We start from the raw sequence: 6,713 nt of genomic DNA, 5'->3' as shown, positions 1-6,713 counted from the left end.
GACAGCGAGGGGCGGCAGCCTGCCCACGGGGGTCAGAGGCGGCGGGCCGGGGTGGGTCTGGGTCAGGCTTCGATGGGTCTCAACAAGGAAGCGGAAAATAAAGAACAGGCTGTGGTCTCTTGGTGTCCGGGGCAGGCGCCTGGTCGGGCCCAGGACGGGAGGCTCCGCCCGGGTGAGGGAGCTTCAGCCGAGCGGGGGCTGGGGTGGCCTGCCGCGGTCAGGTGTGCGCACCGGGGAAGAAGGCGGGGTCAGTCCTGCGCCTCCCGAGGTCTGCTGTCCCAGGCCAGGGGGTCCACGGCTGCACTTGGCTTCTCTGCAGCAGGCCAGACGGGCTGAGGCACCCACCTGAGTGACGGGGATTCTTGAACATGGCCGATGCCCTCAGGATGTGGTGCGGCAGGCCCATGTCTGTACATAGCATTGTTTCTTCCCCGAGTCAGGACCTACGGATCTGGGACTTGGAGAAAGGTGACACCAAAGTCGTTCTGTTGATCTGGAAGTTGAAATGTCCCCCAGCCCCTCCTACCACTGAACCCGCAGGGAAGCAAGGTGTGCGTGTGTGTGCGTGTGTGTGTGTGTGTGCGTGCTGGTCCTGAGGCTTGAACTCGAGGCCTGAGCACTGTCCCCGAGTGAGTGTCTTTTGCTCAAGGCTGGCAGTCTACCACTTGAGCCACAGCGCCCCCTCTGGCCTTCTCTGAGTAGTTTATTGGAGGTAAGAGTCTCTCAGACTTTGCTGCCTGGGCTGGCTTGGAACCTCCACCCTCAGGTCTCATCCTCCCGAGTAGATGGGGCGACAGGTGGGGCCGCTGGCGCCCGGCTGCAAGGCGCTCTCCTGCAGAGTGCAGCGGTGGGCACCGGCTTGCAGAAGGGCTGCAGGCAGCGAGGAGGGCAGTGGTCTCGGGGGCTCCCCGCCACCTCTCGGTGCTTCCGCGTCGCGGTCACCGGGCACAGCTGTACCAGGAAGGACATCATGCCTTCAGGGAAGTGCCAGCAGGCTAGAACAAACTCAGAGGAAGGGTGCGCGGAGCGGGGGGAGAGAGCAAGAGAAGATGGGGCCAGCGCAGAAGCGGACGGTGGACCGCCGGGGCTTTCCCCTCGCGTTTCACGTGAGGATCTCTACGCACAGATGGTTCTCGGTTCCGTGACGGTTTGGCCGTCCTGTCCCGGGCAGCGGGCTGCGTCTCCCCGCCGGCGGCGTGGTCAGGCGGGAGCTGTCCGGCGGGCGGCGCTGCCCAGCCGGGATGCGTGGACGGTCAGGCCCACCGCCATGTCCGAGAGGGCTGCCAGCTTGTGAGCCCACCGGGCGCGGATGAGCATCCGTGCGGTTCCGTCACGGCGCTCTCCTGTGGGCCGGAGGTGGGCGTGCGCGCCCGCTCCCTGCCGAGGGTGGCAGGCGTGCCCCAGGGGAGGGCGCCCGGCTGGGTCTCCGGTCAGAAGTCGCAGGTGACTGGAGCAGGTGTGTGCACTGCAGACTTGCTGGGCTGTCTGCTGCCACAAAGGGAGGGGCCTGGCTTCCTGGGGTCCCTTCCCGCGGGACTGAGAGGCGCCGTGGGGGTGGAGCCCCAGGCGGCTCCCACTGACCGGGGCAGGAGTTCCCTTCTGCCCCTCGGAGGAGGGCAGGTAGGTCCGGCATTACAAAAGAAAGGATTAGAGTGGCACTCTGGCTCCCACAGAAGAAGGTCTAGGCCGCTCCGGCCTTTCTCACACGGGAGGCTGTGGTAGAGGTGGGTCAGAAGGCCTGGGCCCCAGATCTGCTGGGGTGCTGGCCTCCCCTTCAGAACTGCAAGCGGTAGGTTGTGTCAGCGAGCCGTCAGCCCGTGGAATTGGTCATCACCGCTGAGCTGACTCACAGGCCTATGTTGGAACAAGGGTGCTTTCTGCACGGGGGACTCCGTGTTGGAGTCACAGTGTTGGGGTCCTGGGTCTCCCCCAAAGCCAGTCCACAGGCCGGGATTTCTTGGTGCATTTTAAAGCCGTGTCTCTGCACGCACCAGGGAAGGGGTCCCGACTTCAGCCTGTGACTTCCTGTGCATGGTCCTCAAGGCTTCAATAGCGTGAGCGTGAGAAAGGCAGCCAGGCAGAACTGGCCGATTCTCACAGTGCGTTGGAGACCATAGTAGTAATAAATAACAGTGACAACAGTTGCACTACAGCAAATCAACCCCCGCAGCGTTTGTCAAAATAGTGGGCATAGTGGATCTGCAGGCCACTGAGATGACTTATATAGTGTGTGTGTATGCGCGCACGCGCGCGTGTACGTGTGCACCAGTATTAGGGCTGGAAGTGAGGGCCTGGGTGTTGTCCCTGGGCTTTTTTCCACCCAGGGCTGGCAGTCTACCACTTAAGCCACACCCGCAATTTTGGCTTTTTGCTGGTTAATTGGAGATAAGAGTCTCGCAGACTTTCCTGTCCCATTGGGCCTTGAACCACAGTCCTCAGAGCTCAGCCTCCTGAGTAACTAGCATTGCAGACGTGAGTCAGCAGTGTCCGGTGACTTTAGTTGTGTTCTGTTTTCATAGCTACCGTGTGCCAAACCCATCTCCATTTTGATGACGGTGCTGCTTTTAGTGACAGTAAAGCAGGCGGTGAGTTTTAAAAGCTGACTCGGGTAAAACTGTAAGTAATAGCAAGGGGTGCGATCCTTTCAAAGCCTACCCTATGCAGAGTCGCCCCGCCCTGCCTGGCTCCCGCTCACTAAGCGTTGTGGGGCTCTTCTACGCCAGCTAGACTGCTAGCAGCACCAGAATACGGACAATCTCTGCCGTGTCAGCCTCAGCACCCAGCAGAGCCTGGCCGCAAAGCGCTCGGTCCAGCACACCAAGGGAGCATGCTACGTGTTTGGCAAGCGGCCTCTTCCTGAAGGAGTCGACATCTCACTTTATTTTTCTTCCGTTCTGCGTTTCCTGCTGTGCTGGGGATGGAACCCAGGGCCTGGCCCATGACAGGCAAGCACTGTGCCACAGAGCCACATCCCTGACCGGCGTCTTCTCTTGTTCCTTTGCTGATACTTCCCAGACGTAACATCTTCTTCCCATTTCCCGGCCTGGCCTGCTTCCGCTAGTGGCTCCAGACACAGCGTTCTGTGGCCCGGTGGCTCCTGGTCACTTAGCGGGGCGCTGCTTAGAGATCTTTGCTGGCTCTGATGTTGGCGACTCCCAGCCGCCAGCCGCACGGCCGCCCAGAGCCTCGCAGGGCCTCTGTCCGCAGCTGGCTCCGCGCTTCACAGGAGCCCATGTGTCCCCTGGGTCCTAGCTGGCAGAGGAAGAGACCAGGTTGTGGCGGAGCCGAGCCGACAGCTTTGCCATTGATTCTCGATGACCTGATTCCTAAAGATGCCTAATGGCAGGGGGCCAGGGTCTGATGGCACTCTTGGCCATGACCTGCAACTGCACACACATTACAGGGCCGTCCCCCACCGCGCACCTGCCCACGGCTGCCGCGAACGCCCGGGCCTGAGGTGGAGCTGTCCAGCGGCACCCGGCGCGTCTGGCTGGCGCTCAGTGCTAAGGGGAGGTGAAGGCGCGGAGCTGGGCTGCGAAGGCCCGCTGCGGGCACCTCCCCAACCCCGGCCTGCCCACACCCTGCAGGGCGGCTCCTCTCAGGCCCTCCGCCGGGCACACCTGCGCTGGACCTGAGGTGCTGGGGGGTGGGAGGGAAGGCGCCGCCGCCCTAGGATGGCTGGGGGGGGAGGTGGGAGGGGAGGAGCTGCCCTAGGATGGCTGGGGGGGGGAGGTGGGAGGGAGGGCACTGCCCTAGGACGGCTGGGGGTGGGTGGGAGGGAGGGCATCTCCCTAGCATGGCTGGGGGGGGGGGAGGTGGGAGGGGAGGCGCTGCCCTAGGATGGCTGGGGGGGGAGGTGGGAGGGGAGGCGTCTCCCTAGCATGGCTGGGGGGGAGGTGGGGAGGGAGGGCGCTGCCCTAGGATGGCTGGGGGTGGGTGGGTGGGAGGGAGGGCATCTCCCTAGCACGGCTGGGGGGGGAGGTGGGAGGGAGGGCACTGCCCTAGGACGGCTGGGGGTGGGTGGGAGGGAGGGCATCTCCCTAGCATGGCTGGGGGGGGGGAGGTGGGAGGGGAGGCGCTGCCCTAGGATGGCTGGGGGGGGAGGTGGGAGGGGAGGCGCTGCCCTAGGACGGCTGGGGGTGGGTGGGAGGGAGGGCATCTCCCTAGGACGGCTGAGGGGGGTAGGTAGGAGGGAAGGCGCCCCCCTAGCACGGCTGGGGGGAGGCCGAGCACAGCTGAGGTGTGAGCACACACTATGTCCAGGCCAACCAGCGCCTCCCACTTGCTCTGGCTGGTCTTTGGCTTGGCTCTGAGAGGATAGGTGTAAAACCTCCGGCAGGGCGCGTGCCCTTGGCCACCTCCCCTCTCCCCCCCCCCCCCGTCCCCCTTCCTCCCGTCATCCCTTCCTGTTCACCTTGGCTTGACCAGCTGGGCCCGTGGCTGAGTCTGCGGAGGCCGTGTTTGGTCAGAGGACTCAGGCTTAGGGGCTGGACACCATGTTGAAGTTTGTTCTCTAGTTCTTGCCAGCTGAGCGGCCGTGGACAAGCCTCTCGTGCACACGCGCGAGGAGGAGCGTGCGGAGAGCGCTGGCGGCAGGCCTCGGCGGTGGGGGCGCCGAGAGGGTTCCGACACGGCCCCCCGGTCCCGCCGAGCCCCGGGGCCTTCTGTGCTTCATGCCAGGGGGGAGTTACAGCTTCTCCATCTGTGAGAACGGGGTGCTCCCCACCTCGGAGGCCGGGAGCAGCCTGGGTACGGAGGAGGAGTTAGAATGGTGCCTACGCACAGCAGGTGCTTGGTCTTCTGGGCTGTGAGGCTGCGAGACGGCGGGGGAGAGGGCGGAGGTCAGGACCGCGCCCCCTTTGGTGTGACGTGCCCTCCTGTGATAGAGCCCTCGCCTCGCAGGCATCAGGCCCCCAGCTCTGGCCAGCCACACACACACACACACACACACATACACACACACACACACACACACACACACACACACACACACACACACACACACACACCACCATTTCTACTGAATACATACGTGGCCTTTCCACGATCATAAAGTAAAAAAAGGTCAAGGCCTTCCTCAGTTAACCGGAGCCCCTGGCATGACTGTGAAGCACCGCAGAGCTCCGAGTCACCCTGTCCCTCCCGGCCTCGAGTTTTCTAGACCCGGATTCCCATCGCTTTGTGTTTTTCCACGGGTGTCTTCAGAGCCTCTCCCCGCGCTGCCCCTTGTACGTGACCCCCCACGCCCACCCGTTCCTGTCTGTTCACGCGCCAGTCCACGCGTCTTGGGCCTCCTTGCATTGGGTCTCACACCCCACTCCTCTAAAGTGGCCTTGTGACCCCCGAGGGGTGGCTGCCCCCGTGTGTGGACGTGGGGCTGCTCTCGTGGGGACGCCTATGCCCCCCACTTGCGGGCTCAGCGGTGGGTCAGCGTGGCGTGGCCTATCCCTTGGAGCTCCGGGGAACCCCTCTGAAGCAGCCCCTCTGTGGAGCTCCGTGGGAACCCCTCGGAAGCAGCCTCTCCCCTGGAGCTCCGGGGAACCCCTCTGAAGCAGCCCGCTCTGTGGAGCTCCGGGGAACCCCTCTGAAGCAGCCCGATCCCGTGGAGCTCCGGGGAACCCCTCTGAAGCAGCCCGCTCTGTGGAGCTCCGGGGAACCCCTCTGAAGCAGCCCGATCCCGTGGAGCTCCGGGGAACCCCTCTGAAGCAGCCGCTCTGTGGAGCTCCGGGGAACCCCTCTGAAGCAGCCGCTCTGTGGAGCTCCGGGGAACCCCTCTGAAGCAGCCCGCTCTGTGGAGCTCCGGGGAACCCCTCTGAAGCAGCCCCTCTGTGGAGCTCCGGGGAACCCCTCTGAAGCAGCCACTCTGTGGAGCTCCGGGGAACCCCTCTGAAGCAGCCCGCTCTGTGGAGCTCCGGGGAACCCCTCTGAAGCAGCCGCTCTGTGGCTCCTCCCTGGCTCAGGGCCCCTGGGGTTTCCCTGGAGTTTGAGTTTGAATGGAGGCCCATGCGTTGAAGGCTTAGTCCAGTGGAGCTGCTGGGAGAGGCGGCCCAGTGGGAGGAAGCAAGGTCACGGGGCATGACCTTGAAGGGGTTACAGTGGGGCCTTGGTCCCTTCTCTTTCTTTTTGCTTCTTGGCCATGAGATGAGTCTCTTTGTCTTGCCACCTGCGTCTACCGGGAGGCGCGGCCCCCACCAGAGGCCTGGGAGCAAAGGGTCCGCCCGGTCATGAACTGCAATCTGTAAAACTGTGAGCCCAAGTCACCTTTCTCATCCTAAGTAGCTTATCCGAGGTATTTAATCTCGGTAACCGAGAGTGCGTAAAGCGACCTCCTTTTAGGACAGAGAGCCAGGCCCATCCGTGCTCCCCTCTTCCCCCACCCCCCCCCCCCGCCCCAACTGGCCAGCGCTGGTCTGTTGTGTGACTTGTTAGCTCGTGCTGTAAACATAGGGGTTTTCAGCTCCAGGATGAAACCGAAGGTGTGCATTTCCTCAAGAGAACTCCCCCACAGCCCCGTTCTGAACAAGGGAAACTGAGGCGCCTCCTTGAGCCACCTCGGAACTCAGGCCAGCAGGCAGCGGCTCGCTCTGGGTCTGGCTGTGGGGCCCGCCCCTCCCCCACGGGCCTTTGGCCTGTCCCTTGGCCTAATCCCGTTTTCTGCCCAGTTGAGCAGCGAGAAGGCTTATTTCTCACCCATTTTAATGCAAAGGAGTTTG

The sequence above is a fragment of the Perognathus longimembris genome, chromosome 10, assembly GCF_023159225.1.
Source record: "Perognathus longimembris pacificus isolate PPM17 chromosome 10, ASM2315922v1, whole genome shotgun sequence".
In the NCBI taxonomy this organism is placed as follows: domain Eukaryota; kingdom Metazoa; phylum Chordata; class Mammalia; order Rodentia; family Heteromyidae; genus Perognathus; species Perognathus longimembris.
The sequence above is the reverse complement of the archived record's forward strand: the minus strand, read 5'-3'. Positions refer to the sequence as shown.